The 22,896-nt window shown below is 47.0% G+C and overlaps 1 long non-coding RNA gene across 3 annotated transcripts; it reads right to left on the reverse strand.

Moving 5' to 3' along the window:
• Positions 1-241: 241 nt before the first annotated feature.
• Positions 242-22,896, reverse strand: LOC311605074. 3 transcript variants are annotated; one of them, XR_014781776.1, is made up of 4 exons: positions 22,405-22,896; positions 11,796-11,838; positions 4,312-4,498; positions 242-2,448 (listed from the first exon to the last, which is right to left on the reverse strand). It is a non-coding gene; the product is annotated as an uncharacterized lncRNA (long non-coding RNA). The 3 variants fall into 3 exon arrangements; XR_014781777.1 differs by lacking the exon at positions 22,405-22,896 and adding an exon at positions 15,766-15,821; XR_014781778.1 differs by lacking the exons at positions 11,796-11,838; positions 22,405-22,896 and adding an exon at positions 5,659-5,768.

Below are 22,896 nucleotides of genomic sequence, written 5' to 3' on the forward strand. Positions count from 1 at the left end.
CAGTTCATCTAAGCTTAAACAGCCTTGGGGAGGCAAAGGCAACCCCTACAGCCATACAGCTAGCTGCCGCTCTCACTGGGAGGCTTCTGGAAACCAAGAGGCTGCCTGGGGGGTGCCTACGTCACCAGACCACCATCTCCTCTCCGGAGCAGTGTGTGGGCCTTCACAAAGAAAAACACCTTATTTTTATTTATTTATTTACTTATTTACTTATTTATTTATTTTTGCATTGTGTCCTAAACTGTGGAAGCTGCTTACCCAAAACAGCAGTCAGAGGAGCTCCCCCAAAGAAACACATCTATTCCAGAAGGAAGAGGAGAATTTTTTGATCTGGGATATGTGTCCAGTGACAGATGGGAGGCATAACCAGAGAGACTGGGGCAATGAGAGACATTTCAAAGCTAGGGGAAGGTTACATAAGTTGTTTTGAAACAAGTAGCCTTGGCTAGAAGGACCAATAACAAGCCCAGAGTTGACTAGGCGGTTGCCAGGCAGGCGTCCCTGTGGAATAGTCCTTGTGTAAAGTGGCAGCAGCCTTTGTGCAACACTGATTTTCACAGATTCTTTATTGCAGCTTTAAATCACACACGCGTGTGCACTGGACGATGTTTCATGCTCCTGCGTTTTGCTAAGGTTGGGAGTTAAGTAACTCCATTTTGATTCTGATACCTTTCACAGGGCTATGGAGAGTCCCAGCTGCAAGTGGATTTGCGAGTGAGCCAAGGCTTGCCGTCCACGTCCTATGCTAGCCCTGTTACTCTCCATCATCCTCTTTCTCATTAGTGGCTACTCCGCTCTTTCTCAGTGCCCCCACTCAGTATCTTCCAGTGGACAGCTTCCAAAGCTTCCAAACGGTCCTCCCCAGCCCCTAGTTGAGCAGCCGTGCCTTGTCCCAGACCCACTCTGTGACACCAGCATGCGGACTTTTCTCCGTCTGGCTGAGCGTCAGAGCCAATCTGATAACTATAACCTGCCAACATGATGATTCAGGATGAGTTACTCCCTTCCTGTCACAGATACCTATTCCAGTCAAGTCTCCAGGGTGAACGATCTCCTGCCCCAAAGAGAAACACCAACGAATGAGAGAGATCACTGCTGTATGGCCTCCTTGGCCTTTTTTTTTTTCAGAATGAATTTCTGGGTCCAATGCCTGTTACGGTTGGTAGCCTGGTCCAGTTAAGCAGCTGTGATTGCCTCCCCTCTAGTCCAAATGCACCACAAGGACCAGCGTTCAGCACAGGGCCTGCAGTGGCGGAGCTTGAGGGATGCCATTTCTCCAATACACAGGGAAGTCCAACTGTGAGCAAACACTGCTAATTCTGGGGTACTTGGACCTACACCTCCTCTGGTGTGTGTGTGAGAGAGGGAGGGAGGGAGAGAGAGAGAGAGAGAGAGAGACAGACAGACAGACAGACAGACAGACAGACAAAGTGTGAGACAAGACTCTGTTGTTTTTTAAGGAACATAGGTTCCAGTGGGGGAAAAAAATAGGTAGCTTAGGCATAAATAACCTCACTAATCCAGGCACATAAGCGCCAGTGCTTTCTGCCCTGCAGCTGCAGCTCAGCCCTCAGTGGTGCACGGACAGTTCCAGAGTCCGGGAGCTAGAACCGCGCCGTGTTTGGACAGTATAAGGAATTTATTCGACTATTTCATTTTTGGCCTCTCTTAAGTTTTCTCTTTTATTATGAAACATTTGAATATTATGAATAACAATATGACAAACATCCTTAATTCACACCACCAGAACCCAGTGACTGCTAAACTTCTTAGCGGATTTGTTTCATTTCTGTTTTTAATAAGGAAACAAAGATGACAGATGGGACTCAGAGGCCCTTTGAACCTTTGAAACTTCTTTCTTGTTTCCACATGACTTCCCCATTTTGTTCCCAAATATCACCACTGTCTAAAGTTGCCTTTTCTCCTTCCTGTTTATATTTTTCATTCTTTTGTTGCATCTGTGTGCTCCAGCACACACACACATACACACACACACACTACACACACACACACACACACACACACATATGTATATATGTATGTTAGAGGTATGTAATTGATAGTGTGCTTTTAGGATTTATACAAATGCATTAACATTGTAAGTTTTCCCCCCCAAAAGCATTATTTCAGTCAACATTTAGCTGCTTTATGGTATCTGTCTGTTTGACAAATCTTGATTTGCTCTAAGATTAAGATATAAGTAAATCCTTTGAGATCCCGTGTGAATGGTGACTCAAGGCCCTCCCCAGGTGTTCACATCTGGCTGCTTTTCAGTGGCCTCAGAGCATCTCTGCTACATTTTCCTGCAACATTTCATTGTCAGGTGAGGAACTGTGATGGGCGTCCGGTTGGTTGTCTGGTTGTCATAGGAGCGCCGTTGCCTATGAACTGTCTTCACAAAAGATGCTGGGATTTGCTTTGATGCCCAGTGTCTCACCTCACATCTGGCTATGGAAGGAAGTCCATAAATATAAAGCATTAACAAAATACACAAGTTGCTAAGGTTGGGAGTTAAGTAACTCCATTTTCATTCTGATACCTTTCACAGGGCTATGGAGAGTCCCAGCTGCAAGTGGATTTGCGAGTGAGCCAAGGCTTGCCATCCACGTCTCCTCTTCCTTCTGGAATAGATGTGTTCTATGGATCTCTGTGACTACATATTGAAATCCAAAGCAGAAGACAGAGTATTCCGGATCTCTGCTCCCACCACCAAAAAAACAAAACAAAGCAAAAAAACAACCAAAGGTTTACTTCCATAGTCCTAAACTAAGTTTTGTGAGAAGCCCTTGCACCGTTGCTGGTCCCGAGAAGGGAGCATCGAAGGCTCCTTGCCTAGTGCCACCATGCCCTATGCACGACCACAGACTGTAAGATGAAGGTTGCTCAGCGGGGCCTCTGCTCCTCAGCCTGCCCACCTTACTTGCAGCCTGCTCACCTCCTGAAAGGGACCATCAGGGTACAGTAATAGCACCCTTATGGGTCTCAGCAACAGACTGGGCTGGGCTGGGCGCTGCACCAAAGGCCTCCTAGGGATTCAAACTGGGCTCCAGGCCCTGTGCCACCAAAGGCCCTGGCAAGAGGCCCAGAAGCAGCTGTCTGGGCCACCCTTTGGCCAGAGTCCTGACACCAATGGCCTGCTGTCCTGATGGCAGTGCTCAAACAGCACAGCCGGCCCTAAGCCTCTCCACTGTGCCCTTCCATTTCCAAAGCCCAGGCAAAGCAGCTCAATGGACCAGCTCCTGCCTTCAGTTTCCCAGCGCCTGGCCTCTCTTGAGGAATTCCACCTCCTCCTTCCTACCTTCCCTCCTTTGCCAGATCTCTTGTCTCCTGTCCCCAGAGTTGCTGCAGGCTATTGCTCACTGGGGTCTACGACAAAACGAAAAGCAGTAAAACCTAAGGAACCCCAGGGGCCCCTCCCTGGGGGTACAGGAGGCTCTTACAGATTGGGAACACTGTAGTGGCCTATTTATTAGTCTGTCTGGATGTGTCTGAGAACTAATTTCATGACTAGACACTTAGGCCTTAATCTGTGACTCCCAAAAACTACATGAAAAAACTAACATTTCAGGCTGTTTAAGTACATCATGAGTCGCTGGATAGTTCGTTGTAACCTTCGTAACATAGCTTCTTAGACTGCTTCTCTTAGTAGCCAAAGACTTTCAGCAAGAGATTCGACCAGAGCAGGGCATGAGGCATGGTGAGTCACACCTTGGCCTTCTAATGCAAGCACTTAAAAGGAAGGGGAAGGAAAATCAGGAGTTCCAGGCCATCCTGGGATGCATGCAACCCTCTCTCGAAAAGCAAAAAATATACATGAAACTTTTTTAAATAAATAAAATAGAGTCAGGCATGATGGGCAACACCTTGGTCTTATAATCCCAGCACTTGGGAGGTAGAGACAGGAGGTTTTTGGCTAGCCTGGACTACATTGAGACCCTATCTTGAAAATAAACAAACCCACACATTTTGTTTAATAAATAGAATGGAGTCAAGGTGTAGTGCTTCACATCCGTAATACCATCACTGGGTATGTTAAAAAACAAAAGGATTTTTGTGAGTTTGAGGCTAGCCTAATGTGCATAGTGAGTTCCAGGCCAGCCTTAGGTAGAGTGTGATACCCTATCTCAAAACTTAAGCAAACTGGTCCCTGGAAAATACTCTTATCAGAAGTGCAGTATCTGCTTAGCCTGAGGGGGTGGGGGTGGGGGAGCTCACAAAAGGACAAACATAGAAGGGAAAAAATTCACTTAAAGAAGTAAGATGTTTCTGAGAGTAAACTCTGAACAGGCAGATAATATCCTTGTTTCTTACCTTGCCACACGTCTCTCCCATCCGTTGCTGCCATGTGGCGCCTTCTTCAGCATACAGTCAATGCCATATAAATAGATCACAGTGAAGGCCTACTCACAGGAATCCCAGATTGCTGCATTGTATGGTACCAGCAGTGTCTGAACCTAAACTTGGGCCTGCTCCTTGGCAGACTAATGTGGAGAGCAACCTACAGAAGAAAAGGAGATGGCATAAAATGTGAAAAGAACCAAGGTGGTTTAAAAACCCATCAATGCGCCTGAAACAGAAAAAGGCAAGAAGGACAGGCATTGAATGACAGAGAAAAACAAGGACTCACGCGTGAGACACTCTGGCAAGGGAGAAAGAAATAGCACAGAAATGAAGTGTCGGTTCCCCGAGGACAACACAGTCGTTGGTTTTGTTTGCAGACAGTTTGCCCAGAGCAAGTACACGACCTTGAACAGAGTAGACAAGCAAGCAGTGGCCGTTGACTGAACAAATGAAAATGGAATAGAAAGGAGACACACAAATGGCTGCAGGGAGGAGCGTGCTTAGAAAATGGAGTCAGACACCTGGGCTCAGGGCTTAGTTTTGTTTCTGGATTTGCCACAGAGTCATGGGACCTTGGAAGATATCCTCACTGTTTTTAGTAGGTTTTCTTCATATAGAAAACCAGGATGTGATGACAGACAGTTTTCTACTTTCCTCTCAACTTCTAATCACCCTTCAATATTATCCTTTGTCATGAGACCTCCTGGCTGCCACTCTGTGGGACTCGTTTCTACTTTGCTAACTGGCTACCTAGACCTGCCCACTGAAGGCGCTAGAACCAAACAGGAAAAAAAAATGTGGAGGAAGTTACTCTACCACGCTCCCAGTTTCTCAACGCATCAGTTCCTTTAAAAATCATTGTGAGGGAGGCAACAGTAGACACAGGGGCCTCTGCATCAGCCGCTGAACCCAAGTGGGAATTTCACTAACACCCTAAGAGCCAAATTTTCTACCCTTCTACTCCAGTGGTTCTCAGCCTGTGAGTTATGACTCCTTCCGGGGCGGGGGGGGGGGGGGGCAGGGGGGGGAGGGTGTATGTCAAATGACCCTTTTACTGCAGTTGCCAAACACCGTCAGAAAACACAGGTGTTTACATTACCTGTCTTTCATAACAGTTCATAACAGGTGTGGTGCATATAGATTTTTAAATCTAATTGACTTGGGTTTCTAATATCTCTACCTTCCTTCTCCACCCCAATCCCTACCAACACCAACACCAGGTAGGCGAGAAAGGAGGTTAGTGGAAAGAGGGGGTGGAGTGCTCTTTAGCTACTTCCTGCTGGTTAGGGTCCATGGGTACGTTGGATCAAGACCAACCTTAGTTTCAGGATGTCTCCAACTTCTCAAACTGCATCTACAGCAGCCAGCAGCAGCAGCAGGGAGCAGTGGCATTCTTCTTTCTCTGAGCCCTTGTCTGTCTCAATTTCTCCCTCTCTCCCTTTCTCTGTTCTCTGGCATTAATTCCCTCTCCAGAGTCATCAGAATTAAACTATCTGCAGCTGGCAAACAGCCCCCTCAGAGCCCTCGCCAGGCAAACAGTTTGCTGCTGTGGACAATCTGAATCGTCCGCACATCCCACACCTGGGGTTAAAACAAAAACACTGAGTTTTTAAAGACACCAAAACTTTCATTACAAACAGTAGCAAAATTGCAGTTTTGAAATAGCAACGAAAATAACTTTATGATTAGGGGTCACAACAACATGAGAACTGTATTAAAAGAGCATCATTAAGACAGTTGAGAACCATGGGCCTAGATGGTGACCAATGGGGGCCTTGGCTTCAGCTCTGGAACCTTCTTTTTTATGTCTCTATTGCTTGTGGCTGTTGGCTGGCTTGCCTTCTTCCTGTCTCTTTCTGGACCAGGTCTCATTCTGTAGCTCAGGTTGGCCCAAAACCTCAATCCTCCTGTCCCAGCTTCCTGAGTGCTGTGATGACAGGAGCGAGCCAACCTGCCTAATACTTCTTCCAGTTTTCTTTCATTTCTCTAGCCTAAAGCATGCCTTTAGTTGCTGCCTCTTCGATGCTTAGAGCCTCCTTTATTCCTTCAGTTGCTGTGCTGGGTGGAGTTTTCTGATTAACACAAGCTAGAGTCATCTAGGAAGAGGGAACTTCAATTGAGAATGTTCCTCTATCAGATTAACTCACAGGCAAGGCTTCAAGGCATTTTCTTGATTGGTAATTATAGTGTAGGTTATTATAGTGCCCAGCACCTTGGGCAGGTGGCCCTGGGTGATATGCGAAAGTTACTGGGGTTAGTAACTGAGGTAACCCTTGGACAGCTATCTGTCCCCTGCATCCCGTATGAACTGAGGTAAAGAAAAAAGCATGCACTTTCCAGCCCTGCCTGGGCCTGACTTGAGAGCAACTAAGGAAACAACAGATGTTTGTCGCCGTTTGGTTTAGCCTGCCTGTTTTAGCCTCGCGCTTACCTCCCTCGTGCTGCAAATTTGGCCTGTAGTTTTCTGAGCAAAATAAGCAACACACAAACCCTGGGACAGCCCAGAGTTTGCTTTTTGCTCAGAGGGGAAGAGAGAACACGGTGGAAAGTCTCCTTCCTTTGTTAACATGGCTGGCAGCCTGAGCTAACATTATACTGTGCTTGAAGCACTCTGTAGCCCTTTGTGCAGGGGCAGGCTGAAGGCTCAGTCCAGGTATGTTTCTGGAGTACGGTTACAGTAAGAAAAACAAGGAATGTGAAAATAACATCTTTCTGACTCAACGCACTTTCTACCCAAAATAAGTTCTTACCATGCCAGGCCCTGCATGGATCCCATGGATCCAAGGATGAGGATCCCCTCGGGTAGCCAGCCCAGGGGTAACTATATAACAATGCCAATTGGAGAATATGCCAGGCTCAGTACTAAGTCACAGAGCACAAGAAACAAACAACTGAAAAAGAAAGAAAAGAGAAGTTGGTGATTTGGTGAGGCAGAGGAAAAGGGATACGGAAGAAAGATGGGCATAGGACCAACTGACTGCTGACTTGAAGGTTGAAGATGGGATGCAAATTCTTTTGGAGGGCAGGTTTCCTTTAATGTTTACATGCCTGTAACTTGGAGAGAGATGCAGCCTGTCTCTTCAGACCTCCCACACACACACACACTTTTCTGAGCTAAGCCCCTGATAGAAGAATAAATCAATGCCCCTCCCCAATCAATCATCCTTTTGAACCACACTCCTAGAACCCATGCATCGAGCAATAGCAAGGCTGCGAGAGGGGACTGAGTGCAGTAGGGACTGGCTACCTTGCCAGAAGCAATTGAAGGAGAGATAAACATGGTTTTTGTTTGTTTGTTTGTTTGTTTGTTTAGATCACAAGTGGGGGAGGAGAAGGAGAGTTGTGAGAGAGCAGGTGATGTTTATCCCCTTAGAAGTCGAACCACCATGTGAGGGAGATCGGTTATTAAGCAGCTGAAAAACATCCTTGAACAAATTCTGGGAGGAGGTATAAATGTGAGCCAAAAACAAGAGGCGGGGTCTTTGGAGACTTGGGATAGTTTTGGCTGTTTATCGCTCCACTTCAAGACGCTCCTAGAGAGAACCGCTCGAGGGAAGGCTTGGGGTTCCATGCTCCGGGCTCCGGCTAAGGTTCTGGGTTCTGGTTGCTCCAAGGTCCAGCAGAAGAAATCCCGCTGACTACACTAGGAGAATTGTTCCTTAGAACTGATATTCTTACGGTTTCGTTATTCTATTCTTTAATCCTCTTTTCCTACTATTTAGGTTAATCGGGTTATAAGTGACCCGATTGGTTAATAAGTTCGTAATAGAATATATTTGTTAAGAAAGTTGAGCCAACAAATCTCCTCTCCCCATAACAGGAAGCAAACGCAGCAGCGCTCAGCTCAGTGTAATCAGCATCTATGAAGCACCTATTATGTTTCTTTCACACCTGGCAGGGGTTTCACGACGGATTGAGGCTGGGGAGCCCTTCATTCTAAGCCACTTTCTTTACTGTCAGGCGCTCTGGGCAGGAGAAACTTCAGCTCCACGTTGGTTGCTCCTCACACTCAGACCCAAGTTTAGCCGTCTCTCCCAGGCCTGAGACACCTTTTTGAGATGTGCCTCTGCGTTGCATTGGTTTTCCTGTTTTCATAAGGCAGTGACTCTCACCCAGTCCTTTCTGAGCTGCTCTCCAGAGATAACCCACTTGGATGGTTGGCATATGGTTCCCACCCTGGTCAGCTTATCAAGATCCAGATCTAGGCCTCTGCAAGGGGCTCCCGGATGCTGCCCAGGTGTGGATCCGTGCTCTGTCATCTGGTTAAACCCTCTCTGTGCTCCTATTAAGTACCCGATTACCTCCATTCCAAGGGTTCAGTGAGGCAAACAGCCTACCCAGGGTCACACAGCTGGCAAGCCTTACAGTGGACCTCCCACACAGCTGTGACCTCCTTGGCACTCTTAGCCTTTGCTATTTCCCCCACTTTACACAGCCAGAAGTTGCTATAAAGCCCAGTTTCTCCCATATTAATTATACACACAGGCTTTTAATTAACACGTGGAGACTCGAGTATTTATGAGTGCAGAGAAGAGTATGGAATACCTACACGGGCATACACATACAATCGCAAAGTGAACAACACTAGTAAGCGCAAAAGCTAGATGCTCTTCTGAGCACGGCCAACAGACACAGAGACTCCAGAGCTCTGCCTTCTGCCTCCCACTGACTGAGTGAGTCAGTGATGACATTATACTCTGGTTTCCCTACAGTATGACTTTTACAACCAACACAAAAGGAGTCAACTCACAGCAGGTCCCAGTGTCTCTTAAGTGCTTGAAACAACCAGCTAGCTGTAAGTTCCGAAGTTACGCTGAAGCTTGACAACTTCCCTCGGTAGCAATGATTATAATCAAATGAACAACATGGGCCATATTTTGTGTTCTACTAGGAGGCTTCACTGAAATTCAAAAATTACCAGTAAAAGTTTTATTTTAAAAATGAGCGGATATCACCGCTGCACTACTACTCATCACAGTCCGGTCTCTTTAGTTTTTTGTTTTGTTTTGTACTTTTTTTTTTTTTTTTAAAGACAGAGGCTCTCTACAGAGCCCCGGCTAGCTGTTCTGGAACTCACTATGTAGACCGGGTTGGCCTTGAACTCACAGAGATCTGCCTTAGCCTCCTTGATTTTAATAAGGAGGTTCAAAGAGCTTAAGTGGTTTCGGCATTCATTAAGGAAGAACCGTGGCACTTTGGCAGTGTAACCGGGGGTGACTACTGGGAGCTGGTAATGATGATGCGTGCACAGACAGCCACATCACTGCGCAGCTCTTGGGCAACAGGGGCAGGTAGCTCCACCTAGGCCCAACCCCAGCAGCATCCAACTGACAATATTGACTTAAGCAAACACCACACTAGCTTCCGGTTTGTCCCAGGGGAAGCGTGGGAGAGTGGGATGAAGAAGAAGGGGGCATAAACTGGGCCAAGGTTCTGCAGGCCTAGCTGAAGGGCAGGGGCTGGGGAAGGATGTCGGGGTGGGGTGGGTAAAACCCTGGCACATGACTATGCTCCCCCGGGTGAGTTTCCAGCCCCACCCAGAGATTGCTGGTTTTCGGGCTGGCACAAGCCACCTGTCTGAAGTCAGTGCTACCGGCCTTTCTGTTGCCTAGGACAGACAGAATTGGGTTACTTAGGCCTGGAGGTGGGGCAGTGGTTAGCCACTGACACTCCTGCCCTACTAGGCAGCTCTCCGTTTCAAACAGATTAAAAACCTTTGTCTTCAGAGAATTCTCTGGCTCTGGGTTTCCTTGCTTTCGATTGGAGCAGCCTCTCCCCTGTCCTCAAATTTCAGGTGAGGCAGCTGGTATGTAACCAAGGCATGAACACCCTCCCTCCGAGGGGAATGAAAACCTTCCATTACTTATGGGAAGCCTGGTACATGCACATAAGCAGCAAAGACGGGCTCGAGAATCTAAGAGAGAACACGAACAATTATCACTCCCCTGAGGCTGCTACCCGTGTTTAGAAGGCATGAACGGCTTAACATTCTGTAGCTCTGTACTTCATCTTCACTTCCACGGTCGCCGGTGGCAATCGAAGAGCTAGTTAGCCTCTTCTTGGAAATGTTCTCTCACTGCAGAGCATCTGGGTGGTATTACCCAGGCTCCGCCCCCAGGACCGCTGCCAGTGATACCTAAGCTTTTGTGTGCAGAAACCCAGAAACATTGAAAACCGTCCTTCCTAGTCATCCTAGCCCTGGGGGATTCGCTGCCCTAGATACAGTGTTTTTGGATTACAGGGGATAAAGGGCTCCAAATTGCAGGGTGTGTGATGAGAAATACGCTGTGCTTGTTTGCTTTTAGTCGGGGATCTTGAGGTTAGTCTACAGCAAACGGATTCGGGTGCACTTGGACAAAGATCAGGGTATGGCTTCCGGGCTGGCAAGCATGCACACACACACACACACACACACACACACACACACACACACACACACACACACACACACACACCTTCAGTCCTTCACAGACAACCATCTTCTAGGTCCACACTTTACAATAACATGCACGTACTACTTACTGCCTACCAGTTTTAGAGGAGGCTGTGTGTATTCTTGCTTCTACCCATCATTTAATATATTTACAGAAAATTCTGCCACAATTCATATCTTGTTTTGTTTGGGCAATTCTCTATTAGGACTAAGCAGTAATATCGTCATATTTTTGTAAATGTTTGTTGCTTTCTGTTTTCTGTAGCTTCTGGGCCACCAGTTGTATCTAATGTTTAGGTTCATGATGAAAGGTTGCTTAGAGCTTTGGCCATTGGGTGTGTCCACTCTTTGTGTCTGTCTCTTCTGGAAACATGTTCATCTGGCATGGTTCCCTTTGGTGCTTGTCCAACCTCACTGAGCTGCAAAACGTGAGGCCCCCTCAGAGCCCAGACTTTTAAGTAGGAGTTAGTAATTGCAAGAAGAGAAAGCATGCTTGGTGAGAGCTAACGGCTAAAGGAGCTTGTTACCAAGTTTCAACACAACTTGAGTTCCATCCCACAAGGTGGGAGGGACAAGTAGTTGTACGAAAAGTTGCCCACTGAGTTCCACATGTGTACTGTTGCACATGGGCATCCACATGAACACACACACACACACAAACACACACATGTGAACAAAAAAAAATTTTTTTTAAGATGAGAGAACAGCATTAATAAGAGCAGGAAGCTAGCCTGCACATGGGATTGCCTAGAAAGAGTTTTGACAGACAGTGCGTGCAGATGCAAATGCCAACTTAGAGAGTAGTTTTAGAGTCATAGCTGTGGAATTCTCTCCTCTTTATAAATAACACAATGCACATGTGTGCAACCTAAAAACCGATTTCAGACACCAAGAAAACTCAGACCTGTCCCTTCCATGCTAACTCAGCAGGTCTGTTTTGCTTGTGTCTGTATCTTTTTGCCACTGGTTGGAACAAAACAAGCAACTGATTGCATTTGTGATCCAGCTTCTGCCCACGTACCTCAGGAAGCCTGGAGCCTCCTACCGGCCTCTCGTCCGCGTCTCTGAAGGGAGGGAAAGAAAAACACAGGGTCAAGGCATGCACACAGATAAAGAGTTGCCCAGCTGGTTGGTCGCCTCTGGATTTTCATTTCTCTCTCTGAACCTTTTAAGACCGTGAACACACATATCAGAACACACTTTCAACTTTGGGATGGGACTAGGTGAAGAAATGTCCCCTGCTAAGTGCAAATTTGCTAGATTTTGCTTTGAGTGCCTTTCTATGAGCATGAGAGTATTCCAGAAGGTTTCCTTGGTTTGCTGGTAACAAGAGAAATGAGGGGAAAAAATCAGAAAAGGTTAAAATACTAGCAGGAGAGAGGAGCCACGGAAAGCCTGATCCTATTGTGTTCCTGATTCCAAACCCCAGGTGTAGAAACCGAAGACAAACATTGTCGATAGTGACCTGTCATTTCATGCCATAAGTTAAGGATTTGGGGAGAGAAATGCTGGGCAGCACCTACAATAAAAACGGAAAATTGTCCTGTCTTACCTTTCCCTATCCCGTGTCAATTCTAGGAGATAGGCATAACTTTCAAAATATTTACCAAGTTGTGAACTGTAGCCTTAGAAGTTCTGTGTCTGTGATAAAACACCATGACCAAAATGCAAGTTGGGGAGAAAAAGATTTATTCTGCTTACACTTGCTCATCTCTGTTCATCACCAAACGAAGTCAGGACAGGGACTCAAGCAGGGCAGGATCCTGGAGGCAGGAGCTGATGCAGAGGCCATGGAGGGGGGCGGGGTGCTGGTTACTATTTTCTCCCTTAGCTTGCTCGGCCTGCTTTCTTGCAGAACCCAGGACCACCAGCCCAAGGATGACACCACCCACAGTAGGCCCTCCCCCATTGATCACTAATTAAGAAAATGCCCCACAGCTGGATCTCATGGAGGCAGTTCCTCAACTTAGGATCTTTTTTCCCTCTGATGACTCTAGCCTGTATCAAGTTGACATGCCAAACCAGCCAGCATACCCTCTTCTGGTCTTGGAGACTCTTAGATTCTTTTTCAGGTTGTCAGTGGTTTTTAATACGACCAACCACAAATTTAGAATTTCTTTACAAAACTTTTGTCCTGAGAGGCATAATATCAAAAAGGAAACAAACACAAACCCAAAGCCTCGGCATGGTTTTTCATCTAATCTAAATGGAAGAAGAAACATTTGGCTACTGGTGGAATTAATATGCTTGTGCGTGGAGTCTTTGACCCATAAGGCAAAGGGAGATCCTCTATAGAACTCCCAGTCAAAGCCCTGTCCATGGAGGATCTCCCAGTCAAAGCCCTGTCCATGGAGGATCTCCCAGTCAAAGCCCTGTCCATGGAGGATCTCCCAGTTAAAGCATTGTCCATAGAGGATCTCCCAGTTAAAGCATTGTCCATGTAGGATCTCCCAGTTAAAGCACTGTCCATGGAGGATCTCCCAGTTAAAGCATTGTCCATGGAGGATCTCCCAGTCAAAGCCCTGTCCATGGAGGATCTCCCAGTTAAAGCCCTGTCCATGGAGGATCTCCCAGTTAAAGCACTGTCCATGGAGGATCTCCCAGTTAAAGCACTGTCCATGGAGGATCTCCCAGTCAAAGCCCTGTCCATGGAGGATCTCCCAGTTAAAGCCCTGTCCATGGAGGATCTCCCAGTCAAAGCCCTGTCCATGGAGGATCTCCCAGTTAAAGCCCTGTCCATGGAGGATCTCCCAGTTAAAGCCCTGTCCATGGAGGATCTCCCAGTTAAAGCCCTGTCCATGGAGGATCTCCCAGTTAAAGCCCTGTCCATGGAGGATCTCCCAGTTAAAGCATTGTCCATGGAGGATCTCCCAGTTAAAGCCCTGTCCATGGAGGATCTCCCAGTTAAAGCACTGTCCATGGAGGATCTCCCAGTTAAAGCACTGTCCATGGAGGATCTCCCAGTTAAAGCACTGTCTGTAGAGGATCTCCCAGTCAAAGCATTGTCCATAGAGGATGTCCAGGCAAGAGCATCGTCCATAGATGATCTCCAGACAAAAGCACTGTCCGTAGCGGATCTTCGGGAAAAGGCACTGTCCCTGAGTGGTTAGTGCTGTTCTTCAGAGTCGATCCCAGCTGTATCACAGATTCTAAACCCACTTAGAAGCTGCAGCCTAAACCTGGAGCTGGCTAAGTCAGTGCATCGACCTGAGGCATGAACCTTGCTCTTCCTGTTCCTAGCTATAAATCTACATGTTCTAAGAAAGCTTCTTACTTTGTTCTGGCTTTCTATTTAAGTTTCTTATGGGGGCAGGGGTGTCAAACATTTGAACTACTATGAGTAGCCCAGTCTGATCAGCTTTGGCTCTTGCTATAAATGAATGGATCTTCCACTGTGCATCAGTTCTTTGAGGTGGTGGTGGTGGTGGGGAGTTGTATGAGTGTAGCCCCCAGAGGCCTAGAGTCCTATGACACATGGGTAAAATGCAATCAATTGTTCTACAGATTGGAGGTGCTTGAAATAACTTACTTCCTTTTGCCCTTGCAAGCCCATTCCTGTTGTTTTCAGAGTTCAGGGTAAAAATACAAATGGGAAAGTTTCGGCCCATGCCTCAGCATTCCTTCCATCAAGAACTCTTCCTGTCTCATCAGGACAGCTGTGAGAGAGCCTGACAAGCTCTGTCCTCAGGACTTAGGGTGCACATGACTTCCTTTATGGGGGGGGTGGGGGGGACAAGAAATGGGATCAAGCCAGACCTGACCTAAGTTCAGAGACCATTCGGTGATGGTCCAGGGGGCAGGATTGACTTCAGGTGAAAAGATCACCTTTGTTTGATGCAGTTCTCAGTCTCTGGAGGAAGGTTTGGCTGGAGAAAAGCCAGAGAAGGCCCGGGCAGGAGACCTGGGTGCCCTGTCCTAAATACTGATGCTGCCCACTTAATTGTCCTTTCTGCACCATCGCCATAAGGGCGATCAACACCTCTTCAGGTGACATTTCCATCACAGGCCTTCAAAACTCAAATCATTTCTACCAGCATTTTTTAAAAAATCCAAATTGTGGTCTAATGGGAATCTCATGGAAGCCTTGGGGCTCTACACAAAGCGACGTCTTGTCTGAAACTACCCCTCAGAACTAGAAATAACTTCAGGAGTCTCTATTAACATTTATATAGGTTCCTCAGATTGCAGTCCCGGGTCATAGTCTCATTTGTTTTAATTACATGGTCAAGGACACGAAAGACTTCACTTAACCACTAATGGAAGTTCTTTAATCTGAATGAACCTGGGCCATTTGGCCCAGGAAAATAGCACAGAGTGTCGGCAAATGACATTCGAATAGTTTCAAATAATCTAATCTTCCGGAGCCCTGTGCTTGACTGACAGGACTGGGAATTGGAAAGGAACAAAGTGGGACCTACTTTCTTATAAATGTGCTTTGGGGCAGAATGGTTGCAGAAGGAATCGCGTTTTGTTCCAAGAGATTTCACCGCAGAGATTCCATCTGACCTTGCAGAATAACGCTGGGGATCTGCATTAACTGTGCGGACAGGGAGCTTTTAATCCCCTTGTTTACTGGCCTAGCATCCAGATTACACCACGAGGAAAAGAAGAGAAGAATATAGTGGTACACAGTGATTTTGTGCTGTCCCCTGACAGGAGATGCCTTAAAATTAAATGTGTGGGAAATCTGTGTTGCCAAAATTCCAGGTGGCGCAAAAAGCTGTCCGTCTTCTTTCTATAATATTGAAATGGCTGAAGAGGTGTGGCCAGAGGGAAGGCTGCCTTTTAGCTGTTCATTTGACCCCATGTCAATTATTTATTTGGCAAATATTTAAGTACCCACTTAATTTATTACATGAGCCATTGTTCAATGAGCCTATGTCTATCAAATCTTTGCCATGACCTCCTGTCCTTGTCTTTTTTTTTTTCCCTGTACCTGTCTTTCACCTCATCACCATGGTAGCAATTGCAATCTTGCATTAATGGCTCACCACACAGGCAGTGGAAATGTCAGGAAGTTATTTCACATTTTCTGAGTCTTGATTTCTTCATCTGTAAAATAGGAACAGAATCAGTGCCTACACATTAGTAAATGTTAAATATAAATAGTGGGGAAAAAATAGGGCAGTGGTGGAATGTTTTCCTAGTGTACTCAAAGCTCTAGCACAGTATTCAAACACACAATAAAAAAACCACATTTACCTACTCTGCCAATTGCTCCATGGGCTTCTGAGGATAACTTAGAGACCACTTTTTAGAACAAGAAGCTGGAAGTGAATCTAGTTTAATATCTGGGCCTTCCAAGAATTTATAGTTACTGAGGATGAGAAACCCACTAGTATTCACTGGTATTTATTAAACACACATTAGCAAGGTTACAGACAAAACTTACTGAATATGTTAAAAAATTATTTATTTCACATGCCCACGTGTGCTGGCTAATTTTATGACAATTGGACACAGGCTACCATCATGTAATAGGAGGGATCCTCAACTGAGAAAATGCCTCCATAAGATTAAGCTATTGCCAAGCCTGTAGAGGATTTTCTTAATTAGTGATTGATGTGTGAGGGCCTGCCCAATTGTAGATGGTCCAGCACCCTGGGTTGGTAGGTCCTGGGTCTTATAAGAAAACAGGCTGAGCAAGCCACGATGGGCAAGCCAGTAAGCGCACCCCTCCATGGCCTCTGCATCAGCTCCTGCCTCCAGGTTCCTTCTTCCCCATCTCGCACCTCCCTCCCTACCAGCCATAATCTGAACTGAGCCATCCCATCATGCCTTTCTGCCATGAGGAACTGAGCCCTCTGAAACCATGAATAAAATGAACCTTTCTTTCTCTGAGTTGTTTCTGTCCTGTATTTTGTTACAGCGGCGCAAAAGTAACCAGTACTCATCCACAAATGAACTACTTGTGGATTGCGATGCCTGCCCATAAATGATTCAGTTCGTTCCAACTGAGAGGAACCCAGAGGCCGGAGTAACTTGAGGCAGGGTCAAGTATGAAGGTGACGTCAGACTGCTGATCATAAACATTCTAATGGTGAGGTACAAGAGAATGCTGGGGTGTGGCTCATTGGCAGAGTGCTTGCCTAGCATCCACAGGGACCAAGACCAATCCCTAGTCCTGGAGTAAGCAGAAGGCCATTGCTGCACTATGTCTGCACAAAACTCCTTCCTTTGGAGTACAGACTAAGCCTCCTCTCACTGGAAAAGAGTCACTCTTAGATGCAGTTCTAGATGCGGCTGCCCAGCTGGTAGGCTGTTCCCACTGCTGCTGGGCGAAGGAAGAGCCAACATGGTGGAAATCAGCGGGAAGAGAGAACTAGGTACCAAGACTAGAGATGTTGGTCAAGCATCTTAACCAGGCTCATTTTAGGTTTTCTACTCGAGCAAGACAAAGCGTGTTCATTTTGCCTTAACCATCTTGGATGTTAGGGTCTTTGTTGTTTCTGTCATTTATGTCCTGTTCTCTAAGTACCCTTGCCTCCCTCCATCCTTTCTTAAAAAGCCCTCAGTTGGCATCTCACTTAGGACTCAAGTCAATTATGTCTTGCACCATTAAGTGTCTGGAGACTATGGAGCCAAAAGGCTAAACTGCAGTTTTGGCTGGGGCACCTACGAGCACTGTATATAGGCTCTAATGACATATAAATGGCTGTAGACAAAGATCCTGGCTTGAGCCCTTTTCCTCTTTTACCACTCGTCTCGGCAGCCAGTTGTCCCCCCCCCCCCCTTTCCAAGCCTGTTGTCAGGTCTACCTCTGATCTCAGACACTGCCATGCTGTTGCCTGCAGCACCTGCCAGAGGACTAATCCTGCCTCCCTTCTCCATCCAGGTCTTTGTCCGGCCTGGGAAGTACGCTGCAACCCAGACTTCCTGGACCTTCTACGCCTGTTGATTCCTGATCAGAGTGATGACAAAGCATGGCCCAGCAACTGACGCCTCCTGCTCGGAGTCTAGAAATAGCTGGTGTTTGAAGGGTGAGCTTGGAATGGCTTACCTTGACCTAAAACATTTTACGCTGCAGAATGACAGGCAGGTAGGCACACGCGCGAACACGCGCATGCACGCGCGCGCGCGCGCACACACACACACACACACACACACACACACCTGTAAACTGCACTGTACTCCCTCTTCTTCCCTGAGAGGCAGTCCAAGGGGTTAACTGATGACAAGCCTCCCCATTCAAATAAATGAGCTCTGAGAGAGACTATTGTATCCAGATGTTCATCTAAGATGTTGTCCTTTAGCAAAGAGGAAAATGAAGCATTATGATTTAATGGAGTCAAGATGCATATATAAGCAGGGAACACAGAGGATCAAAGGCTTGGAGACAATGGCCTGGGTTATGACTCCATTTATGTCACTTAATAAATATATGGCCTGGGGCAGTTGCATAATTTCTCACTGTTCTCTTCTGCAAAATGTGATTAATACCGAGCTACTCGATCACCCTGAGCTGCGATGACGATCACGCTGGCTGGTGCAGAGCTGCCTTACAACCTTATAACTGCTATTTCCAATGAACGCCATTAGCAAGTGGCCCGGGGTGTGAAAGCTGATGTCTTTCTGGCAGTTTCACACAATACTGGTAAAGACGGAAGCTGCGTGTCACTAAAAATCCCAAGAAGAATTCTTTAGGAACACACTCCATTTATTTTGTGGGTAAAGCAAGATCTGAATTTCTGAAGTCGTTTCCTTCTGCTTTCATGTTTGATGACTACAATTAGATTAGGTAACGGTAATGTAATATCCCTGCATTAATATAAACGCTATGATGGATAAAGGAGATAGAGCAAAGAATCAAGTAGAAAGGCAAGTGGGCAACACAAGCTGGGGGCTGGGTCAGCACTCTTTGGGCATGCCTGTAGGACTTCCACTCTGCTCTTGGGTCAGCACTCTTCAGGCTGTGTGCTCTGGGCAGCACAGGCTTCCCTACTTCAATAGGGTTTAGCATTATTCAAACTCCTCACTATAGTATGGACTGGGGAAGGGGTGGGCCTTAGGTACTAATTAATTTATCTTCTTACACTTGATTAATTCCACAGAGTTCTCTTGCAGGTAGTCATTATGTTGACATTAGTGAAATTTTTAAATGTGTCTCGCTGACTTTATTTATTTGGAAAATGTTCATTGAATCTTTCCAAAGTGCCCGCCATCACACGCACAAAGGAAACCCCACTTGGTCCCGTATGCAAAAGCAAACTGGGATGGACGGACGGCACCTTAGAGCCAGTCAGAACGACGGCATCAATTTAGGAGTCACCCGTTTGCTTTGCTAGCGGAGACTCCCAACCGTGGGCTCCCGAGCATGGCCTTGTAGAGCATAGCTTGGTTGAGACGGCCACGACACACCTCTGGGAGTCTGGAGCAATGAGCCCAGGCAGATGCTGTCCTCACAGGCACCAGCTCACAGGCCCAGAGTCTGTGGTGAGGAAACGAGACAAACTAGGGATGAGCGATCCTTCCTCAGGTTCCGGGTCCCAGGGATTCTTCTGTCTGGTTTTATCCTTGAAGAAGACTTAGGTTTAGCAATGACTTTAACACAAAGCGTTTTGCCTTCCAGGTGGAACTTCGAGGAGCCTAAAGGGCAAATGAAATAAAAGCAAGCGAGGCGAGGCGGAGGGACTGACTGCTCTGAGGGACAATGCCCTGCACTTGGGTTCAGGGCTGGAGAGGATGCTGACACTAAGGGGGCATCACATCTGCATTCTCACTGCTCAGGGGACATCCTGCAGAGGACGTGTCACCAAAGTGCGTGCATCTGTGTGGGATTTGGCTTGTCCTGCTGCCGACCTGAAGTTTACTGTGCATTGTTAAGCCACTAAACGCCTTGCAGGCTACAGCTATCTTAAAGGTAACTGATGATGACATCTCAGAAGAAGCAGAGGCAGTTTAGCTTTTCACACAAAGTATCCACAGGGCCACTGGATCAATGACCATTTGGCCAACCATTGCAGTCAGCTCTCAAATTTTCATTTTCTCCAAATAACATTTCAATTGTCATGTTAATCTTCCTGGATCAGAACTTTCCTTTTGCTGTAGGAATCCAGCCTATCCTCATTTTAAGACACCGCATTTATTTTGTTGATATGGTAAATATATACTTAATACTTTCTAAGTGCCAGCCCACCCCAGAAACAAAAAAAACCTCCTATGATTTTAAGGTAGCAGCAGCAATACAAATGCAGCCTCGGTCTCTGCTTCCCACTCCTTCTAGGACCCAAGCAGATGCCAAGAAACTAAAGGAAGGACAAATGGATTTTCCAGGCTCACACAGCTAGGAAAGTTATAGGTCAGGACTCAAGCTTAGGGTACAGCTCAGATGTAGACAGTGGCTCATCAGCAGGCCATTAGTTGACACCCTGCCTTCCCCCCCCCCCTTTATAGTGTGAATCTGAGTTTCATTGGTGGACTTCACTAGAAGTTTATGCGGACTGGTCGCCTCCCCTGTGGTTGGATGGGGTCGTGTGATGGAGCTTCTGCCCACAGCAGAATGAGGGTGGAAATGATATTTTTAAATTCTAACCCTGATCCCTCCCCTGCCCCTGATGTCCACCATAGTCTCTTTTCTCTTGCCTGCCAGCCAAGTGCTAATGAGCTAGTAGAAGATGTCAAGGCAATCAGGAGTGAAAAAAAAGGGTAAACAACACTGAAAACCCCACGTGAGTGTATGTAAATCACCCCAAATGACTCCCAGAGGATTCTTATCATGAGAACAAGGACAAGACAAAGCACTACATGTTTCCTGTAGTGGCGGAGTTCAAAGGTCAGCAAAAGAGGCATGCAGAGACGCCATACCAGTGGGAATTATTCTGGGGACACTGTATCTGCGGATGCTCTCCATCCCATTGACGTAGGGTCAGAGCCCTAAGAGGATCAGGACGGACCTTCCAAAGTGTGACGCTTATACAAGAGTAAAACAGTGGTGGCTCACGTCCTTAATCCCAGCACTCAGGAGGTGGAAACAGACAGATCTCTGTGAGTTCGAGGCCAACCTGGTTTACACAGCCAGTTCAAGGACAGCCAGGGATGCACAGAGAAACTCTGTCTTGAAAAACAAACAAACAAACGCTACAAATGTTTCAGACATCAGTGAAACAAATATTCACAAATGTTCAAACACGTGCAAACGAGAAGAAATTGCCACACCCATACCAAAAGGCAATCCTACTGAGTCTTCACAAGTCTTACTGGCTGACCTGCTTTGTCCACAGGAGGCACAGTTCCCACATGGGCGTTTTTCCTTTGGGCATCCCTCCATTGCCTGTGCTGACTGACACCCGAGATGTTCTTGGGGGGCGTGACATTTTTGTGTCCGCTTCCACTTTGGATCATCATTTGGGGACAGACTCTGCAGTGTGAGACTCTTGTGCTTCTGCATCTGCCTTTGTCCCCCCGAGATCTGAAAAGCTCTGATCTCTGAGAGCTCAACTCACTAGGTCGATGCATAATTCCCTAGAGACCTGCAATACAGTCCGTGGATCACGTGCAAAATGCTGGCCGTCCAAACAGCAAGCAGAAGTGATGTTGGAGAACAGGTTCTAAGACGTACACATTTTACAGTGCCCGCTGCCCTCTGAGAACAAGCCAGGCCTCCAAGGCAGTGCAGTGTCCCCACCGGCAGGCCCTCAGCATCGGTTAGGTGTGAGTGCTTGCTTGGTTACTCAGTGAAGGCCTGTTGGAGCAGCCTGTTTAGGCTGGCCTGGATCTGTCTATGTCGTTGATGATATGCCATGGCACAGGCCCCCCACATGTGAGACTCCTGCTTCCATCCCAGTGACCTGATGCCTGTCTAGACCACCATTATGTAGGTGAGTATCCAAGAGCCCAGGGAGGGTAGGAAGCATTGATATGGTCCTGGAGGTGGAACTACACACACATACACACACATACACACACACCACACATGCACGCACGTGCACACACACATACACACATGTGCACACATATGCACATATATACACGTGCACATACACACGTGCACATACACACATGCATGCCCATATACACACATGTACATACACACAAACATTCACACATGTGTGCACATACACATACACACATACGCACACATATACACACATGCACATACACACATACACACACATACATGCAGACATACACACACACACACATACACACACACATACACACACACAAACACAAACATGAGTCTGTTACCTCTGTGACACTGTCCCAGTCATTAGTCTTCATCAATGAAGCACAAAGTCAGAGGTAAGATTATTGGCTGAGCCGGCTGGTGTGTGCTTGTAATGTCAACAGTGGGTAGGTGGGGAGGCAGCCAGATAGCTCCCTGGGCTTCCTGGCTGTCCATCTTCGTCTCATTGGCACAAAGCACTAGGCCAATGAGAGGCCTCGACGCAAGTAAACAACCCGTAGAACGAGGTGGCTGGCTTCTGAGGACTCACACTCTAGCTTGCTCTCTAACCATTGGACTGTACATGCACACATGTACACATACACTTACACACACGCACATGTGCCCACATGAGCACACGTGCACACAAACACACAATGTGCACACACCAAAAAAAAAAGCCGAACCCAACACAGATAAGATTATTAAGAATCTCGAGACAGTGATTGACGCGTGTTAAACTTACCATGGCTCCTTCTGAGCAGGACCCTGAACCTCTGCATTGGTCGCAGACCCAGGGAGCCGTCCCTGGACAGGGAGGTTTTACTGCCTTCAGAGCATGAGGACTCAAGGCAGCGCAGGCTTACATTCTACTAGAGCTGATAAAGATGCCAATAAGCAGGACAAAGGGCCACACTCCCGCAGCTCAGTCTCAGGGAAGGGTGGGCAGCGGCCTTTGCACTCCCCATAAAGATTTGAACCCTGGACCTCATCCTCCCACTTTTATCAGTGGCATTGCAACACCGGGCAGCTCCTACTCTCTACGCCAGTCTCCTCGGTAAAACGGAAAAGGAACTAGTGCTCAGGTCCATGGGCGCTGCCCACATGCCCCGTCATTGCCTTTCAGACGTAGTTTGAAAGGGTGAAATTGAAAAGCATGGCACCAGGAAGCGGGAGGCGGTGAGTCTGCAAGTGGAGGAGGCTCCTTCCTTAGCCCTTTGCAGCTAACTGACCCCAG

Source organism: Acomys minous (genome assembly GCF_964271855.1).
Source record: "Acomys minous genome assembly, chromosome: 9".
Classification (NCBI taxonomy): domain Eukaryota; kingdom Metazoa; phylum Chordata; class Mammalia; order Rodentia; family Muridae; genus Acomys; species Acomys minous.